Genomic DNA, 21339 nt, shown 5'->3' on the forward strand with positions numbered 1-21339 from the left:
AAAAATAATAATCTTAGAGCTTGGGAGCCATTATTATTTGAAAATGAGTCTTTGTTGTTTGATTCTTTCCTTCAAAAAGTTGCTGGACCGAGCAGGGGATTGATTTACCTCAGAAGTGGGTGGGAGTGGGCCAACCATTTGTCCTGTTTCCTTGTCCTCATTTTCTGTCTGACTTGGAGTCATCTAGTTGAACTTGAGAATATGGTTCTAGAGAATTGTGGTAGGGTAGAAGGAATGGCTTCTTGCTTCTACCTCTGGAATTTTTGTCTTCCTTAACCTGAAAATGTGATTTGATGGTGGTCACTTTAAACACACAGCGTTGGGAGCAATTGTCAAAGCTCTCAGTTTCGAGTCTTTGCTCCAAAATATTTGAAATTTCATTTTTAAAGAATTCCTGAGGGTGCCTCTTTCTGGGATGAGGATGGGGTGCCGTAAATGAAATGTGGAAGGCTGAACCTCTCTATTCCACTGCTAAGAAAATCAAATGGGAGGAATATATCCTGGCTTGGCTTTGACATAAATGAAATTGGGTGGTCCTGCTTGGAGAGGGAGCCACAGATATCATTAAGTGTCATTTAGATATGAAAATTGCTGGCACTAACAGCTGGGTATCCTTCATGCGTTGCTCCAAAGAATTCATGCTTTCCATTCAGCTGAATCTAAAGTGTTATTTCTTGGAGACATAGCACACATGTTAAGAATTTGCTTGTAGAATGTCAGTTTCCAATGTGTCTCTTGATGTCCCTGTGACAGATTTTATCTTGTCTTTGAGAAGGTGGGCAAGCTACACACAGCGGCCCATCACACACATAGGTTAAAAAAAAAAAGTTTATTTGAGAGTGAAGGTAAATACATAGTCTTTAAAACTTACAGTTCAATTCAGAAGAGGGTCAAAGTAGAAAGAACTCCGCTATTTTTATACTTTAGAGAGACCTACTGCTTGTGTTTCAGAATAGTGGTCTTTTCCCCTTATAACTTCAGGGTCTCAGCTTCCTTTTTTTTTTTTTAATCCTACTGCCCTGCCCAGGGGAACATTGCCTTGCCTTCCCCTCTTTGTCTGATCCTCCCTTGCATTTTATTTTTATTTTTATTTTTTTAGCTTTTTTTTTTTAATTTTTATTTATTTATGATAGTCACAGAGAGAGAGAGAGAGAGAGAGAGAGAGAGGCAGAGACATAGGGAGAATCAGGCTCCATGCACCGGGAGCCTGACGTGGGATTCGATCCCGGGTCTCCAGGATCGCGCCCTCGGCCAAAGGCAGGCGCTAAACCGCTGCGCCACCCAGGGATCCCCTCCCTTGCATTTTAAATTGCATGTCCCTGGTCTTCGTCAGTCCTGGTCTTCAGAATGATTGAAGGATCAGGGAACGTTCTCTCCTGTTCAGCTTTCCAATGACACAGCCTGCATATTTAAGCCTTGCTACCTCTTTTTTTTTTTTTTTTTTTTTTTTTTTTGCGGAGCACATCACCTTCTAACCCAGTGGGGGCTACTCAAGGTGGGGGTGATCCTCCACACACACCTCAGGACCCTGACCTGGAGAAGGCTGCTATTTTGTCCATGGTATCTGTTAGGACTCACTTGGTACTGGTGGGCATTGCTACCTATCCTCCAGAGCCGGCTGCAGAGCCACATTAGAGCTTTGAGGAGCACAGGCTGCTTGGGTATAAGCCTGCAGGGCCAAACCAAGGTTATAACCTGTCTCCGTCTAGAGTTCACATGAGGGGCCTGTAGGCCCCCACATTGGTCACAGAGTGTTAATAAGCCACAAATAATATTCCTGAGCGAGTAGTCAGGGATGTCTCATTGGAGGGATTGCTGGGCAGGAGCGCTCCATGGGGGGAGAGGCTGCTAACCAGGAGTCTGGCATTCTGGTCTCCCTCCAGCATTAACTTGCTGTGTGACTGTGGGCCAGTCACTTCACTTAGCGGGGCTGCTCAATGTGCACAATGAAGAATATGCACCATATGACCCTGGATATCCCTCTCAGCTCCCCACACCTGGTGATTCACTGAGCTCAGAGACCGTTTGCCTTTGATCAAATGCACTTCGCTGAGCAGATGCATAAAAACTGTTTTCTCTCAGACTTACTTGAAAGACCCCATCGTTCTGTTTTCTCCTCTCTTGTGTCCTTGAATGTGCCTTCCACTCCTTACATGTGACCTGTGACCCATTCTTTGGCCTCATTTTTTTTTTCTTAATAAAGTTTTTATTTATTTATTGATGAGAGACACAGAGAGAGGGGCAGAGGCACAAGCAGAGGGAGAAGGAGGCTCCCTGCAAAGGAGCCCAATGTGGTACTTGATCCTGGATCTTGGGGTTACGCCCTGAGCCGAAGGCATACGCCAACCGCCAACCGCCGAGCCACCCAGGTGTCCTGCGATCATGTTTTAATGTAGGGTTTGTGATGCAGTCAGTTAGGCCAAAGAGTAGGGGAATTCAATGAGCAAACCTCAAAGAGTGAAAGTAATCAGCAGTGGTGGGGATATGGTTGGAGTTGTCACATCCCAAACTCCACTGCTTTTATAGCCTGATAAAAATATTCCTTGCAAATAACCACCCATGGTTATTGACGTCTATATAATTCCCGCTGGCCTGCCCTTCCCTCAAGATGTAAGTGGTAATAATACAGGTTTGAGGAAATCAGGATTTTTTCTGCTTGCTGGTCATGCATTCTGCATTGCTTCCAGTGAGCGCCCGGCACAGGGGCACTTTGCGGAGACTATTTTGCAAAGAGGGAGAGAGCTAGCTTGATGTGACTTTGTTGGTACCTTTGACCTGCTCCTTCATGGAGACTGTAGCGTCTTCAGTGAGTATTGAGGCCAAAAGGAAATGCTTAGGGCACTTGCAAAGATTCGGGTGAAAACTTGGGGGAACAAGCCATCAAAGTAAATCAGTGCACCACTGCCCACACCCCCTTGCTCCCATCTTCCCGCATTGCTACAAGCACATGCCCTTTGCTGCGTGCTCCTCAGGTCCGTCTGAACCGGCACTGCCCAAGGTGCAAATGTAGCGGAGCAGTCCAAGTTTAAAAATGGAGGTGACGCGTCAGCAGCAGAAAATAATATTATTGCCATCAAACAGAGCCTCCCATTGAGAATGGCACAAGGAGATCTTTGTAAGGGGCATTCAGTGCGGGGCAACTTTGCCCTTTCCATCCAGGGATGGGTGGGCGGAGCCTCCAGACATGCCCTGCAGGAAGCTTCTAGACTGGCTGAGGGGTCAGGGAGGTGGCGGGAGTTGCAGCTTGGGGAAAATGCTGCTGGCTCCCTGGGAGCTTTATGATCATCAGAGTTAAGACCCAGCATCTCCTGGGAAGCAGATGGGAATGGTTACCTCCATTTTATAGAGGGGAAATCTGAGGCCAGAGGGAAGGGCATTATTTGCTGACACCTGTGTGTTGGTATAAGTGGCAGGTGTAGACAGTACACCTACATTTCCGGCTCTACCATCTGCCAGCTGTGTGACTTTAAGCCTCAGAGGTCTCATCTGCAAAATGGGTAAAGTTGTTACAAAGATTGACTTGGAGACATTGGAACAGTACTTGGCCTGTAGTAAGCACTTGGATATGGTAAGTTAAAATTATTCCATCTCATCTCTGGATCTCTACTTTCCTAATAGAGCCAGAGAAAAGAGCTCCAGCTGCAGGAGGGAGCGGGGTTCTCCACGTGTGGTCATCAGATTGTGTACTCCAGTGTCACCTGCGTGCATTTTAAACTGTGCAACTTCTTGGGCTCCACCCAACCTACTGAAGTAGACAGTGTGCTGGTGGCACCTGTGAACTTGTGTTTGACTCTGGTGATTGTCACATGCACTTGAGCTGTTCGTGAGTACGGATCTCAGGGATCCAAGCCAGATCTCTGCATTCTAGATGTCCAAGGGCCAGGAGCCACAGCTCAGAGAAGAGAGCCTGACTGTCACTTCTGCTAACCTGAACTGCAGGCTCTCTGGAGGGGCGGAGCCCCAACACCATACAGCAGAGACCGGGGCGGGACTTGAGTACAGAGAAGTGAGGACAGACTGCTGCTGCTGAGGGCTGGTGAGCACTGGAAAGGGCCTCTCTGAGTTCTGGACTTGTCACCTTTTAGATGCGGGCCCACTGGATGTGCCTCAGGCATCTCCATCTAGCCATCCCTCTCTTTTGGTGCCCAACTCCAGACAGGGTGTTTGTCACAGTCATGCTGGTTTGAACCCATAAAGTCACCCTGTGTGGATTTGGGAGGATTTCATCTCTGATCCCTTGCACCCACTGCACGACTGCAACTGATGCATTCATACTTTTGTTGTCTGTACTGGATTTTTGCCCCAGCCTCCTGAAGAGTCTCACTTGCCTCTGGGATCCTGTCTCTACAGCCTGCATATCTCCTTGCGCCCTGGGCTCTTTGTCTGGCATGGTGGGCATCATGCCATCTCCCTCCGGTGAAGCCCTCTGGCTCTCTCTTATCTGGAGAATGCAGCTCAAGCAACAGAGCCCTCACAACCTGACTCAGTCCTGATGCTCCAGGCTGGACTCATGTTGTCACCTCAGCCAGGGATGCTCTTACCTTCTTTTCTTTGCCTCTGGGAACCTTAATTACCCTTCAAGGGTCAGCTAGGTGTTACCTCTGTCCTAGAGCTCCCCCAGAGCCCCGTTCACTGTAATATACTGCGGCCTCTTTGTCCCTTGGCAGACACTGGGTTTTTTATCCCATGGCCAGTATGGCATCCATCCTGTGTTACAGCTTGATCAAGACCTCTTTCATTTGAGTACTCCCCATCCGCCCAGCAGTATCTCCCCCCTCAGGTGCTCCACTGATGGCTTCCAGTTGAATGAATGAATGAATGAATGAATGAATGAATGAATGGAGACTCTAAGGGGACTTGGTTTCATGCTTCATCTGAGCGTGATGCCAGAGGACTGAGAATCCTGGGGTGGGGTTAGCATGTCTGAGGTCCAGCATGGTCATTTCAACTGAAGCAGATATCTCCAGAGGTGACCCCTTGTGTCTGCTGCCCCCACCCCGTAGTCACCCAGGGCAGCAGTTGAGAGAGGGCAACATGAGGGGAGAGCCCGGGGCCCATGCATCAGCCTAAGGTCGTGATCAGGGGCAGCTCCCACCTCCCCCTCCGCCTGGACTGTTCTTTCAGGAGGAGGCAGGGTAGCACACACTCACGCGGTCCTCCTGTGGGAGATTGGGCAGTCATACCCTGACATACCTTGGGCAGGTCCGCCCCAGTCCTTTCTGGAGAGTCTTGCCTCTGGAGGCTGGAGGCCTGACGGAAAGGCGAGGAGGCTTCCCACGGCCCTGCTGGCTGGGCTTTCCTCAGGAGACGTGGCTCTGAGTGTCACTGTGGTACATTCACTGCTTGTCATTTTTTCATCCATGTGGCATTTGGGTTAACTCCCTGCTTCTGATGAGTACACATGTGTGAACACACACACACACTATAATATAAATCGCCTGTAATTGATACTTTGATTATTCCCTTTGCACCATTCATTTGACTCGGGTTAGAAAGTGTTTACAAAAACGGCCGACCACATCAGACTAAAGTTTCAGAGTCCAGGACCAAAGTTGCGGCCACAGAATCTGGCCGCGGTCTGGCGATTAGAAAGCCACGTTAGCCGATGGGCTCTCGTCGCCTCTTGCCCTCCGCTGCTCTGTCTCCCCAGGCCCACGTGGGTGAGGTCACTGTGCGAGGGGCCTGCGCAGGTGGCACCATGACTCTCAGCCATGAACATCTGTCTACTCTGGGCAGGATTTTGGGTTGATCACCTAACACCTGCTGAGCAGAATGCAGGAAGGGAGGGAAAAGATGAGGAGACCCATTGGGTTGGGCTTGACCAGCCAGCCTTGTAGCCCTGTGGGTTTGGGGTAAGGCCCCTCTAGAAACAGAGGTATTCCCATTCGGGTCTCTAGGCCCTGTAGATATTGTCATGATTATCCTAATCTACTCGGGGGGTTCTTGCTGGCTTCTGGCTCTGAGAGCTGGCAGTTCCAACTTTGGAATTCATCCCCGCCTGCAAAGCGGGTGGTAGGTAGGCCTTTATCTCCTAAGAAGGCATCTGCATCCTCCATGATCCGGTTCTGGCTCTGTGTGTGAATGCTGTACACGGAGTTTGGGGAGTCTCAGTACTCGGATGCACCCAGAGCCTATTCTCTGGCTTCCCATAGAGCGGGATGTTTAGACTTTTGGGAGCTTCCTGTTGACTCTGTTGCCCACAATCCACAATGGCGGCTGGAGCCAGGAGTAGTAGCAGGGGAAGTGGAAACATTGCACTCCAGCAAGGTCTTCCCAGTCTCTAGATGTGAGAGATAGGCTTCAGGGGTCAGCATCCTGAGGGATCAGGGTTCCATGTGGCTATATAAGAGCCTGAATGACACAGACATGTCCGAGGACACCCTTGCTCTGTGTCCTGGCTCTGTAAGCTGAGCAAAGATTTCTGGAGGGCACAGATAATGCCGGATCCGATTGTATATGGCACCTTGCATACGTGGAAGCTGCCTTTGCTGGCTGCCTGATAAAGAGCTGAATGAATCTGGACCTACATCTGGACTGCATTGCTGCTTCTACCTTGATAGTTTCACATCATTGTCCTGGGACCACTCTTCTCATGTGCAATCCTACATGGACAGGCCTCCCCTCTCCCCCTTCCTGTCCCCTCTACCACGTGGCAGATAAGGCTGATGAAGGTGGAGCTGCTCTGGCTGGAAGAGTGGGCTGTGGGAGGGCCCAGGTCTTCGCCCCCTTTCTCACTGTGTTCCCCATCTTGGCAGCCTTTCTGCCTCTGGGGAATCCTTAGCGCTTGGGGAATCCTTAGTGCTTGGCGAGGTCTAGTTCGGAAACCACCCCATTCCATTACTGCCTTCTCCATTGCTTCCCTTCCCTACGTAGCCATGTGACTGCTCCCTGCCTAGCTCCATGTTAAGTTCTAGGAGAAAGGGTGTTCAGTAAGAAGGGACTTACCCACTTAGTCATTTAAGAAACTCCCAAATGCACTGTAACTTTGGGGTGGTTTTGTGCAACGTATCTTTTGGTTCAAGACAGGAGTGGGACAGAGCACCCATGTCACTTCTCCTGCATAGGTTTGCACTGCTTTGCTTGGCTTTTCATGAAAGCCCATGATAGGTAAACATTCTGTCCTTGTTTGCAAAATTAATGATGCACAGTGTTTTAAAGAGAAAAATGACTGTCTGAGGGAGTGGCTCGCCTAGATGTTTGCATTTTCTGACCTCCATTCATAGTTCTAGCCCCACCTCACTCCTTTTGGGCTGCTTTTCTCTTTTTTCCTCTTGGAGAAGACTTCCCTATTTCTTCTTGGAAAATGATTATTTATTTCTTTGGGTTTCGAGGGCTCTGCCTCTGACTTTTCTGCTCTTGTTGGGGGAAGCCATTTACCCAAATTTCTTGCTTTTAATCCATCCTAACTGCCATGGTAATGATAAAGGGTAATTACAGTGAGTAGAAATTAGAGTTCTTTCTGGTTAACCCATTTGGGAGGCAGCTCTCTTTGAATGTGACTAAATGTTCCCCTAATGATAGAGAGGATGCAGTGGGGGGCTGGGGTTCTGGCCGAGGCTGCCTGTCCAGGGAAGGGAATTTTGCAGTGAGCCAGAGCAGTAGTTATAAACCTCGGTGGCGCGCCTAGAATCCCCCTGGGGACCCTTCATAAACTGCAGAGACCAGAACTTCTGACTTAATTGTTCTAGGTGGCCTGGGCATTAGTTTTTTAAAAATTCCAGGTGATGGCTGGGGTTAAGAGCTGTGGATCTAGGTGCTTGTTCCAACAGCTGGTCTTCAGCTGAAATTGAATGAATATCTGTCAAGGTTTTCTTTCTTTCTTTCTTTCTTTCTTTCTTTCTTTCTTTCTTTCTTTCTTTCTTTCCCCCCCCCTCTCTCTCCCTTCCTTCCTTCCTTCCTTCCTTCCTTCCTTCCTTCCTTCCTTCCTTCCTTCCTTCCTTCCTTCCTCCCTTCCTTCCAGAATTTTATTTATTTATTCATAAGAGACACAGAGACATAGGCAGGGGAGAAGCAGGTTCCCTGCAGGGAGCCTGATGTGGGACTTGATCTCAGGACCTCGGGATCATGACCTGAGCCAAAGACACTCAACTACTGAGCTACCCAGGGGCCCCACTGTCAAGGTTTTCTAAAAGCTGGAGGTGCCCTCTGCCACCATTTCCTGCTGTATCCTGTCCTCTTTGTGAAGGGAGGGGGAGGGGGATTGCACTGTCATGACCTGGGGTGTGTGGATTTTGCAGCCAGCAGGTGTCCTCCAGAAGCTAATGAAACATGGTGGGGCTGAGCTAATGTCACCAACAAGGGCCTCCCTTCAGTTGCTGTCCTTGGTGTGCTGGAAGATTGTACTTGGCTAATGCCCTAGTAGGGCACTGGTTAGGACTTGCAGAAGTGGGGTGGAAGGTAGGTGGGGAAGGAATGCTGAAGGTCAATGACAGGGCCTGGGATGGGGCCTGGGTTGGGGCCGGGATGGGGGTCTGGGATGGGGGTCTGGGATGGGGGCCTGGGATGGGGGCCTGGGACGGGGGTAGGGGGAAAGGCTGGAATGGGGGCTGGGATGAGTATTTGATGTCCCTGGCCCCATGGGCCACCTGCTGGGCTGGTTTCCCTGAGAAAACCCTAGTGCCTTTAGATCAAATCAATAGTGTTTATGACCTAATCTCCCTCTAATGATAGGTCAGAACTGAAATCCTTCTTTGTGGGGAGCCTATGAGGGAGAACTCAAAAGAGCCTGGTAATAACATAGAATCAGAGACTTTAGGCAACTGTTCAGATTTTCTGTCCTGGCCTCTGTCTTCCCAGTGGGTGGAATTTACTGGACCATGCTTCAGAGGGCAACACAACAGGGCTGGGGCAGCAGAGCTCCAAGGGGCCAAAGACCTCTGTTTAGTTTCCCTTTCTGGTACTCGCTGCTTGAGTATGGTCATGTGATACCTTAGTTCTAGATGGCAGTTTCCACGTCTAGAACATGGGGACAATGCTGTCCTGTACGTCGGACTTATGTGCGCAAAGCAAGCAAGGTTGTTTGTACCACTCTTTGGAAATGATTATTGTGACACTTTTGGTACATGTGTGGATCGGTTGATCTGTCTATCTACTTAAATACTCTATTGTGTGTCTGTCTCATCTCTGTGTCTGTCTTTCATTTATCTTCTCTCTCATCTCTATATGTGACATCATCTATTCTATCTAGTCTGTATATCTAGCTATATCTCTTACCTAGCATCTAGATAAATCTATATTATCTGTCTGATGCATCTATGCAATTTAATATCTACCTACTTATCGAAGGGTCTGTCTATTGATGTGCTCTTCATCTCTCCTGCTCCAAGGGTGCAGTCACATGCCAGCTAATTCCAGATGGCTTATCTCACTTTGCTGCCACTTGGTGAGTTCAAGGCTTATTTTGTCTTCAAGCCCTTTTGTAATGGACTTTGTATTCTGAACATAGTAAGAAGAACGACTATCTTGGGAAAACGACCATCTATCTGTCTACCTATCTATGAAGCCCTCTAAAATGGCTTCTTACACAGAAATTTAAAATTGTACTTTTCACTTTCTGCTCCACCTCCAAAAAATCACTGGAAAACTTGGAGCTCGAATTTCTTGACAACACACTCCGCCCCACAGATGCAAAGCGATGTCACCAGGAAACAGCTCATCAAGTCAATAACTCTTGCTAGATTGGAATTCTCAGCCAAACAGGAATTCAGATGAGGCCAACTTTATACTTGGTTGTCACCGTGCTGAACACCCAGGCCTCTCTGTTTCTTGTGGTGGGTTCATTACAGTCTCTGCAAGGAGGTTGCATTTGTTGCTGAACCTGCAGAAACCCCTCCTTGCCCTCAGCTCACCGAGCTTCCCGTGCCCAGCCTAGAGTCATGCCTCTGGCATCGGGGACAAATTCCTCCCCAGTGGGTGTCCCACTTAGGAGGACTTTAGCCATATAGAGCCCAACACTCCGAGCATGGTGGGAGAGTCTGGGCAGAATGCTGAGCTCTCTCCAATCCGGGCAGACATGGGGCATGACCTGTTTTTGACATCAAGTGAAAGGACCATGTCAGACCCCTTGGAGATGAAAGCACTGGTCCCTGATCCGTCATTGGCCAGTTCTGGCAGATATGAGTAGCTGCTTTTCCCTCAACTGGCACATCTCCTGCTGCTTTCATCCAGCTGGGAGTCTTTATTATTTATAATTTATTTATTTCTTGCGTGGATTCATTAGCTACAAAATCGTGGGTGACAAAATACAAGTAGAACAAACCCATTGTGAAGGCAAGAGGAGAATTTAGGTAGAAAACCATTCCCTGAGGCGTGGACAGATATTTTGGGGATACACAGAGCTCAGTGGAGGGGGGTGGAGTTAGTATTTTGGAGAAAATATAATTTTTGCTTTAGAATTTTATATGCAGATCCAACAGAGTGTTGCAGCTCGAGCCCAGGAGTGGTGGTATGTTTTAAGTGTCATTTTATGCCATTATATGGGGGCTTCAGCCCTATAGGTGGAATGGCCATTTCAGTTTTTGTCCAGGTGAATGCACGTTTGGGAGCGAGAGGGGGTGCTCCTGAGGACAATGGAGTCAACCATGGTGGTCTCAGGTAAACCCAGATGAGCATCACTCTTCCTCTTAGGGGCTTGCCTTGAATTCTTTTGTCCTCAGATGAGCTTGAAGGTGAATGACCCAGTGGCTGCTCTCTGGACCGTGCCACTGGCCTGCAAGGACTCACAGGGCAGAGCTGCATGACTCTTTTGCACTTGAGATAGTTAGAAGAATGTGGGGTAATTCAGAGTGAGCAGGTAATTGGTGTTACTTATTGGGGCATCGGTGCCGGGCCAGCCCTACACATTCCATTTCTAGTCCTTCCATTAGCCCTGAAGATAGGTGGGCTTATGCTCATGCCATAAATGAGGAAGTGGGAAGCCCAGAGAAGCCAGGTGACTTGTAGAAAGCCATGGGGCTTGCAAATGTTGGGACTGGGATTCTGAGCCAAGCTCTGGGCTGACGGCACTTGCAGATCACAGAATAAAAGGGTACTGTTTGCCTTTTAACAATTAAAAAGTGTGCTCATGAATGCTTCTCTGTGCCAGTGTTGTCGGGTGCTTCACAGATATCCCAGATGCAGCCCCCACCTAGAGTTTGTGGTCAGGCATTGGGCTACTATCCATCCCCAAGGAACAGAAAGATTTTGGTGTTAAAGCTTTATACTGCTCTTTGATCCAACTTTATTTACTTATTTAATTTTTTTTTAAATTATTTATTTGAGAGAGAGAGAGAGAAAGCACAAGTAGGGGAAATGGCAGGCAGAGGGAGAGGAAGAAGCCGATTCCCCTCTGAGCAGGGAGCCTGATGGGGGGGGCTCCATCCCAGGACCCTGAGATCATGACCTGAGCCCAAAGCAGATGCTTAACCGACTGAGCCACCCAGACGCACCCCCAACTTTCATTTAAAATTATTTTTTCTATAGTATCCAGGGAGGGAGTGATCAGATAGTGACCATCTTCCTTAAGCAGGAGGCTGTGTCCAGTGGAGGAAGATGCTCACCACAATGGGGGTCGAGGGTATCTTGCTGTCCAACAGAAGCACTGGATTGATGCCCTAGATTCCCCGCCCCCCCTCCCCGTGTCCTGGGGTGTATCTGGAGAGCAATCGAGAGGAGTAACCGATGCCATGCATTCATCAGCTGAACTTACCCCTGGTTCTGGGAGGCCCAGGAGCTCTTTTCCATGTGGGGCCAGATTGTGCTGAGTCCTGTCACGCAAGCTGCTTCAAAGGTCTCCTTGCCCTTGCCTGGGCCTCGTCTTTCCTCCTTTTTCTGACTCACTTTGGCATGGTCCCCTGCGAGGTTCACTGGGCTCAGCTCTTTGCAAGGCTGATTGGGAAACACCTCGGGCAGATGGCATCGTTTGAGGAGGACCAAGGACAGGGAGGAAAATCTGACAGTTTTTCCGAGTTGAGATTGCTGTTCTGCACATTGTTTTTTCCTTTATGGAGATAATCCAAGGAGCACCATGAGGTGTAGTGGAAAGAATTTGAGGCCTACACTTCTTGACGACACATCTTCATGACGCTAGGAATCCGAGACCTTAATTCTGGAATTGACCCTGCTGCATATTTATTAGCTCAGGCAGGTGTCCCTTATTTGTGTCTTAGTTTTGTTGGTTTCCTGAAGGGCCTGGATCAGACTTTCTTGCCTGCTGGGGTTGCAGAAAGGATTCAGTGGGGGCGATGTAGTTGATTGGGCTTGGGCAGGTTATGTTTGAGGGAGGAATGGGCCCTACAGCCCTGTTTTGCTCCTAACAGTTAATATCATGACACCTGGACACTGAAGTATTTGAAGGGATACATTTGTAGTGATTGACTTCAGCAGTTACCTCACGTTTCATCATATATACATCTCTCCTTCCATTGAGATTTGCTCAAAATGGTCCGCATAACTCTGAAATCGTATTATTTTGGACATTATAGCAGCACATCTTCTCCATCGCCTAAACTTCTTTTCTTGCTGAGACCACTTAGCTCTGTTATTGGAGAGTTCTCCTCTGGCACCAGGAAACATAGTTTACATCTTACTTTGGGAAAGGAGGACTTGCTTTGCTGAATTTTATATCCTGCTTAGTGGGAAATTTAAGCTACCCAATCATTTTCTCCCTTATATTCTAGAAAAAGGCCCATTTGTTTAATTAGAAAAAGGTACTTTTAAATAATGGCTGGCTCCAAGGACAGGTAAAATTTTAACACCAAAGTCTTTGTTACTGGGGGATGGAGAGTGCAAGCTCCAGGTGAGGGCTGTGTCTTAGAGATTGTTTACTGCTGTCTCTTCACTTTGCAGCAGGGAATCCAGAGCTCAGGGGGTGGTGTGACCTTGGCGACAGGTCTGAGACTGCTGGTGTGCCCTTTCTCTCATGGGGCATGTTTATATCTGTACTAGCGTACCTTGTGTGCATTTTTGTTCACTACCAACGGTGAGTGCTGGCAGTTCACTCACTCTTAAGAGGAGAAGCTTTTCCACCATGCAAAGCTCATCTCTACAAGAAAGCTCACCTTCTGGAGACTAGCTGAGCAAGGTATCATTCCTCTTTGTGGCAAAACGGGGGTTTTCATGGAATGGCAAGATACCTCAGCAAAAGACAGACTGGAAAGGCTGATAAAGAAGAAAGAGATTCCCCTCTCTAGGGAGATGGAAAATTTTTATTCAACTGTATTCCTGCTGCCTTTGGCTTGAGTGAATAGGCATATGACTTTCATGTCTCAGTTGCAAGAGTCAGGTGATCCCGAAACCACATTCTGCGCAACATTTCTGTTTCTATGACATAAATCCCCGATTTCCATTGTCTCCTTGCCAGTTAAAAGTGGCCCCTAGCGACCGATGGGTTTTCCATCCATGACCGTGCCAGAAAATGTTATTTTCCTGATTGCATTCCCTCTTCATGGATTGGCTTGACCCTTGCCTTTTCCAATTCTCTTTGTCCTGAAGGCAGTTTGCAAAAAACCCCTGCCTATCCATTCTGCTTGTTCCTAAGAACTTCATCAAGAAAAGATGCTAAGAGTCTCATTAGTTAAGGCTTCCTTCCTTCCTTCATTTGTTGATTCATTATTTATATGTTGGTTTGCACAAGCTATATTAACTCTCTAAAAGCTAAAAAAAAAATATGTATAATTTATAGGCCATAAAACTTACTCTTTTCAAGTGTTCAATTAAGTAGTTTTCTGTATATTCATAGAATTGTGCAACCATAACTCCATCTGATGTCAGAACATTCTCACCACCCCCAAAAAGAAACCCCATACCAACTAGCAGCTATACCCGACTCCCAGCTGAGGCCAGAGACACTCAGCTACTCTCCATCTCGGTGGATTTGGACATGTCACATAAATGGAATTACATAACACGTGGCCTCTTTTGCATCTGGCTTCCTGCGTTTAGCAGAACGTTTTCAAGGCTCATGCGTGTCGTAGCATGAATTAGCACTTCATTCTTTTTTATGGCTAATAGTGTGTTGTATGGATAGACCACATTTCGCTTATCCATTGGCCAGTTGATGGCATTTGGATTGTTTCTACTCTGTGGCTGTTGTGAATGATACAATGTTCGTTGGTGGACAAGTTTGTGGGTGCACATATGTTTTCATTTGTCTTGGGTATACAGGAGAGGGAGTGCTGGGGTTTAAGCTAATTCTATCTTTAACTTTCTGAGACCCTGCCAAACTTCTCCAGTGGCACCAATTTTCCATTCCCACCGGCAGTGTAGGAAGGCTCCGATTTCTGCATACCCTTGCCAACACTTGTTATTGTCCGTTGTTTTTACCCTAGCCGTGTGGGGAGACGTTGAGGAGTGAGGTGGTATGTCATTGTGGTTTGACTTTAGGCTTTATTTTGAGGCCACTCTGCTTGTTCACTGACTCCTAGTCACACTTCTCTTGATGTGTGATGTGAGAGCTTGGTTTTGAGTCTGTTTTCCTAGCCCTGCATAGGGGCACCTGATGTGACCAGCACAAGGATGCTCCTAGAAATGAAGTAGAATACCTGGAATCAGATACACCCCCCAAAAAAGCAGGGTTCACTGTCCTGGTTGGCTGCTGTGGCTGCCTCTGCCCCCTCTAGATTTGTTCTGGTCTCCCCACATGGTCCAGAGGGAGTCCTGTTCTGCTGCCTCTGTGACCATCCTTCATTGTGCTCTCCAGGGGGATGGGCAGGTAACTACCGTGTGCCAGGGAGGGAAGTTGGCAGAGGCTCTTTAGCCTGCAGGCCTGGGGAACTCCTGGCTGAACTGGAAATCTCCCAGGCCAGTCCATTCCTGCCTCGGGTGGGCATCCCCCACTTCTCAATAGAACAGATAATTACCTTCTGTGCTGATTGGTACAAAGCCCTTTACACACAGCTGCTTTCTCCTGGGACCCTCCTTTTCACACTCCATAAGATAAACAGGGTGGGAAGTGTCCCCCACTTCCCATGAGGAAATTGCAGAATAGAGAGGGTAAGTGACTTGTCCAAGGCCACCCAACTGATACCAGGCCAAATGCAGACTCCTGTCCTGGTCATCTGGTGGCATGTTGCTGGGCCTCTGTCCTTGGGCAGGGGGACATCAGGCATGTGAACATGGTCTCAGTATGTGCTCTCGATTTGAGGTGCTCTCGATTTCTGATTAACAGTAGTGAGGACCTGCTGGATCCGAGAACTGACAATATGGTGCTAGGTGGCTGCGGCTGCATTCATGTGGGCTGGTAGAGGGTGATAACGGGGATGTGGTTATTTCCCCAGTGCCATCACAGCTCTTACTTTGTTTAAACAAAGTTAATTAGCGTTGTGGTTTCTCTGGCTAAGAAAACCCTGTTCATTCATCCATTCAGCTGATGTTTCTTATGCCACGTGATAGATACCCATCTAGGCAGTAGAGCTGCAGATACGGTTCCTGTTCTCAAAGAACTTGCAGGCTACTGAGAAGACCCAACAAATAAAAGCTTACCATATAACGTGATCATCCCTATACTAAGTTCAGGGGAACCTGAGGAGAAGAAATCTTTAAAATCTGCCTGAGAGGGTCAGGGGGGGACCTCCAGCGAGGCTTGAAGGCAGGTCAGGATTTGCTCTGGAGTCCAATTGTGGGGCAGGCAGCAGGACGTGTCCAGCCAAAAGAGAGGCATGGATGAATGGATTGAGGCATGTGGGCTCTGGCAAATGAAAGTCTGGCATGCTTTAGAATTTACAAGTAAATCAGTATTGTTGGGTATTTAAATTTTTTTTTTTTTTTTAGCCTGCAGGGCATGGGGAGAGTCTAGAAGGAAGGGGAGTGGGGAGGAGAGGCCAGTGGAGAAGGGGACCACGGTAGAGAGCATCCTGTTGGTGCAGCAGGAGTGTTGCCACCTATCTCTGGGTCAGAGGGGAGCCCCTGCCACCTATTTTTTTTCCTGCTCCTCTCCAGTCTCTATTCCCTTCCATTTATTATCAAAATCCAGCCTGTCCTGTCCTAGGCAATGCTGAGAAACTCCAGGTTGTAGAGAGTCAGTTCCTGGAGGGCAGAACCAGGCCATTGATGGGAAACCTTCATTCTGCAAGGACAAGTCTTGGGGAGTTCCAGCCTTAGGCACGGGGCCGGTTGTAGGGAGCTGTGATGGAGGGATGGACTCTGGATTTGGCCGTATGGTGTTTGAATTCTCCCTTCACTGCATACCAGCTGGGCAAGCATTTTTTATTTCTCTGAGCCACAGTTTCCTATTTCTTCCTTCTTTCCTTTTTAATTTATTTCCTTAAATTGCTCTAACACATACATGAAGTTGACCATTTTGACCATCTTTAAGTGTATAGCTCAGTGGCATTAAGTACGTTCACATTGTGTGTGACCATCACCACCATCCACCTCCAGAACTTTTTTTATCTTCCCAACCTGAAGCTCTATACCTGTTAAACACTAGTTCTCTGATCCCCCTCCCCCCAACCCCCAACAACTACTATGCTACTTTCCGTGTCTATGAATTTGAAATTCATAGAATTTCATTGTGGGATTGTTGAATCAGACACATTTGTTTTTTTTTTTGTGACTGGCTTATTGCACTCAGCTCAGTGTCTTCAAGGTCCATCCGTGTTGGTGCAGGTGTCAGAATTTCCTTCCTTTTAAAGGCTGAGTTCTAGTCCATTGTATGGATATTCCATATTTTTCAGTCTACTCATCCGTTGACGGGCACTTGGGTTGTTTCCACCTCTTGGCTATTGTGAGCAATCTTCTATGAGCAAGTATCTGTTGCAGTCCTTGATTTTAATCCTTTGGGATATATTCCCAGACATGGAGTTGCTGAATCATATGGTAATTCTTAGCCACATTCTTCTGATATGTAATATGAGGTTTCAAGGTTACTGTGCAGCTTACATTTGATAGATTATACAAACTGCTGAGTATATGCTTGGCACGCGATAAATGTTAATCCCTTCCTTTCTGAGAGGCACCTTCCATCCTCTCCTGAAAAATTTACTCTTTAAAACAAAAGCATTTTTAACTATTTTGATGAAAAATACCTCTTCAAAGTCACCTGGCCAGCTTAGTTGGTGGGAACATGTGAATGTTGATCTTGGGGTCATGAGTTTGAGCTCTACGTTGGGCATAGAGTTTACTTAAAAAAAAATATATGTATGTATATAATTGCTGTTCTTATACACTTAAAAGAATACCTCCTCAGGAGTAGTGCCTGGTCCCTTCTAAGTGAAGGGAATGGGACATAATTTAAGCCTCTCTTGATGGCTCTGCATTATTACTAGGATCTGTTAGAGCGCTGTGCTGCTTTCAAAGAATTGTGTTTTAAACAACTCCCACAAATGGTCTCTAGCTGTTGGGAATATTTGTCTCCATTTCATCATTTTCCTGCCTCCTCCCTTCCTGTCTTTCTTAGCAGTGCTAGTGTATCTGACTGTGGTTGCCACCCTCCCTCATTTATGTTCATGTTTCAAGTCTTCCTTCTACTCGAGGACCAAAGGAGTGAGATCCTCACTGCTGTATGAAAGTAGAAAGAGACAGGTGTTGATTGAATTCTATAACCACCCTTCCCTGAGAGCAGTTTGTTTTGACGGAATAGAAGTTTTTTTGGCAGTTTTATGGAGTTTGAGGAATCAGGTGGCCAGATTTGGATAGTTGTCCTTGTGCCTTGGAAATTATGCCAGGGAGGAGGTGAAAGCCAGGTGCGTATTCTCCCAGCTTCGAAGAGCAAGTGGACAGCTTCCATCTGGACGGTCTTGGAAGACTTCTTAGAGGAGAGGGAAATGGGCCCAGTTGGGGAAAGGGGTGGTGAATGAATGCATGGAGAACGTCAGAGGAAGCACAAAGCAAAGAGATCAGCTGCTGGCTGCCCCTTGAGCTCCATGGCCACTATGCTTTGGCACTCCTTCATGGCAGGACCCAGGAAAAGTCTGACATCCGGCCATCTCTGTTCTAACCCCCTCCCTGTCAAGTCTTGTATTTACCATAGGAAATAATTAACATTGTCTTCATTTGATCCAGTATCTTATATGTTTCTCAAAGGCATTTTTGTTCAGTTGTGGAAAGTGTGTAGAAGCTGCTATCTTCTCTTGCTTTGAACTTTAATTTTGCATCAAGTCTGTGGGCCATGGGGCTCAGGCAGGAGCACTAGTGCTGACCTACACATACTTCAACGTCTCCCTCCCTGCTAAGAGACCAGAATGCCAGTTATTATCTCCAGTTATTGTTCGGGAAGTCCTAGCTAATGTAATAAGACAAGAAAAATAAGTGGTAAAAATATTGGAAAAGAAAAAATAAAATGGATGTTATTTGTTAGATGGTTTTAAATATTCAAAGGAATTGACTGAAGGGAATATTCGATTTAAGAAGAAAGTTTATTAAGATGACCAGTTTAAAAATATATATTCAAAATTAACAGCTTTCTCATATGCCAGAAATAGCCAATTGGAAAATGTAGTTTTAAGAATCCCATTCACAATAGTATTCTTAAAATTATAATAGCTATACAAAATATAAAATAACTGGGAATTATAAGAATACATTCTTAAATATGGGACCTGAGAGAAGACATTAATAAATAAAAAAAAAAACCCACGTTAATGAATAGAAAGACCTAACACTGTAAAGAAGCAAAATCCTTAGAGATTAATCTATAAATTCAGTGTGATTCCAAGCAAAACCTCAAAAGGTATTTTATTTTTTGACACTTGACTAAATGATTCTGAAGTTCAGGTGAAAGAATCAACAGATATTAAAAGCCAAGAAAATATTTTAGAAGAAAATAATGAAGAAAGGCAGGAAGCTATGCATAATGGGATATTTAAAAAACTAAAAAATGTCATAATTCAAGTGGTAGGGACTAGCTCCAGAAAAGACATCTACATCAATGACATGAAGTAGAAAATTTGTCAGTGGAACCAACTCTAAGTATTTAGTGTGTGAAAAAAGGAACATATCCAACTCATGGTGAAATGATGGCATAGTCATAATACTATGCTGGCATAGTTAACCATTTGAAAAACAAAGAAAGATAAATTCCTTACCTGACATCCTATTTCCAAATACCTTTCAGATGGGTTAAGTTAAATTTAAACAACAAGGTCAAAATGAACAAGAAGAGAACACAGATGAAGAGTCCTATACTTTATATATTTTATTGGAGGGAGAATCAGGTAAGACAGAGCACTTGACAATGTAGAAAGACTTCATCAGAGTAAACTAGTTAAAAGGAACACCAGAAGTAGGAATTTAGATTTGCCAAATATGATAAAGGGTTGATGCATTGAAAATATGAAATCTTAACATTTCTTTTTTTTTAAAGATTTATTTATTTATTCATGAGACACAGATTGAGAGAGAGAGAGGCAGAGACATAGGCAGAGGGAGAAGCAGGCTCCTCACAGGGAGCCTGATGTGGGACTCGATCCCAGATCCCAGGATCACAACCTGAGCGGAAGGCAGGCGCCCTATCACTGAGCCATCCAGGTGTCCCTTAACATTTCAATAAAAAGATGAACGCTAATAGAAAAGCTAAGGGATATGAACATGATATTCACAAAAGAAGAAATAATTCTACCATTAAATTTATGAAAAAATATTCAATTGAATGAGTAATATAAAATATAAACTAACAATGAGCTAAGTTTTTGTTTTCTAAATTTTCTGATATTAAAAGGGATTGTAATCCTTGTTGATGTGAAATGGGCACTCTTAAACTGCTTCTAGGTGCTCACTTTGGTATGGCCTTTCTGGAAGGTAGTAAGAAAATATCTAACAAGAGCTTTGATGATTTATAAGCAAGACACATCCCCTTTGACTCTGAAATATCCATCTGCAACATTTCCCTTTAAAGGTGTTCATTGTAACATTATGACGAGAAAAAAATTAAAAACAAGCTAAAAATGAGCAAAATAGATTGGTCAATTAAATGATGGCCATCAAAAAGGTAGTATGTAGTCATTAAAAAACCACAGTGGAAAATATTTATTAATATGAACATGTTCGCAGTATATTGATGGAAGAAAGCAGACCATGATCACTATGTCCAATTTGATGCTATTTTTTTTAAAGAGCTTCATTGAAATATAATTTACATACTGTAAGTTATGTAAATTAGGGCACCACTTTTGTAAAGAATACATAGGTGGGTGTGTTGGTGGGTAGGAGAAAAGATTGGGTAGACATACATCAGTGTATATTTTCTTTGGATGATGGAATTACAGAACATTTTGGGTTTTTCCTAAATTCTTTCTTGTTTTCCAGGTTATTGACATTTATTTTTTTATTTTTTATTTTTTTGGTTATTGACATTTAAACACTTTTTCACTTAAAGGAATTTTATAAAAAGAAAAGTTTCCTTGGAACTCTCTTTTGCATCTGGGATATTATCTCTTACTCCTGTCATTCCTGGGGAGGAAGAGAGCATAATGTGAGGAAGTGTTTGAATTTTATGTACAGTGGCAGAGGCTGGCTTGTTTGTGAACTTTCAGCTACCCATACAGTTGTGAGGCTTAATGAAAGGCTCCCTAGGGATGCCTGGGTGGCTCTGTCGGTTGAGCATCCGAATCTTGATTTTGGCTCAGATTGTGATCTCAGGTTTGTGAGATCAAGCCCTGTGTCCGGCTCCATGCTGAGGCATGGAGTTTGCTTGGGATTCTCTCTTTCTTTCTCTTTCTGTCCCTCCCCCATCACCCAACTTGCTCATGTGCACACACTCACTCTCTCTTTTAACAAAAAAAAAAAAAAAAAAAAAAAAAAGCTCCTTGAACAGCTGGTTCCCTTATCAGGCTTAAACCTCATTGTCCAGATACATTGGCTGTTATTCAGAGTCTTATTAATCAACTAGGGGAAAAAGACCCATTGAACGGTTAGCCCTCAGCCTGAGATAGAGAGCACATGATGGTACAATGACCATAGTTCAGACTCCAGAGATGTTAGGCTATGTTTTTGAATTCAGTCCAGGTTCCTAGGAGGAAAACACCCGTCAATTATATTGGCTTTAGATAGGGCTCAGTCAACATATGACATCACCAACTCTTCTTTCCCTGCCCAACTTTCTTTGCAGGGGCTGCAAGGAAGACAGTTGTGCAACATTGGAATAAACAGAATAGATACCAGGCTCCTCATGCGTTTGTTTCTGGATTGAGCTCCAGTCCAAGAGCTGATACATTCTTTTCCAGATACAGTGAGACTCTGTCATAGCAGCTTTGTACAAGGGTGGATTAGTTAAGAGTCCTGTGAACACATCAGTTCTTATTTGAACTAGGCACTCTTGTCTTTTTTATATAACTTGGTGCATGTGCCTAAATGATGTCTTAAAATATAGTGGGCGTGAACATCACGTCTTTTATTTCAGACCATATTTCCGCACAAAGATGATTA

At 45.6% G+C, this 21339-nt stretch overlaps 1 protein-coding gene across 5 annotated transcripts in view; it reads left to right on the plus strand.

Moving 5' to 3' along the window:
- DPYSL2 (dihydropyrimidinase like 2) overlaps nt 1–21339 on the plus strand; it is a 136169-nt gene that overhangs the window by 68058 nt on the left and 46772 nt on the right. The window lies entirely within an intron of this gene.

The sequence above is a fragment of the Vulpes vulpes genome, chromosome 9 (assembly GCF_048418805.1).
Source record: "Vulpes vulpes isolate BD-2025 chromosome 9, VulVul3, whole genome shotgun sequence".
NCBI lineage: Eukaryota > Metazoa > Chordata > Mammalia > Carnivora > Canidae > Vulpes > Vulpes vulpes.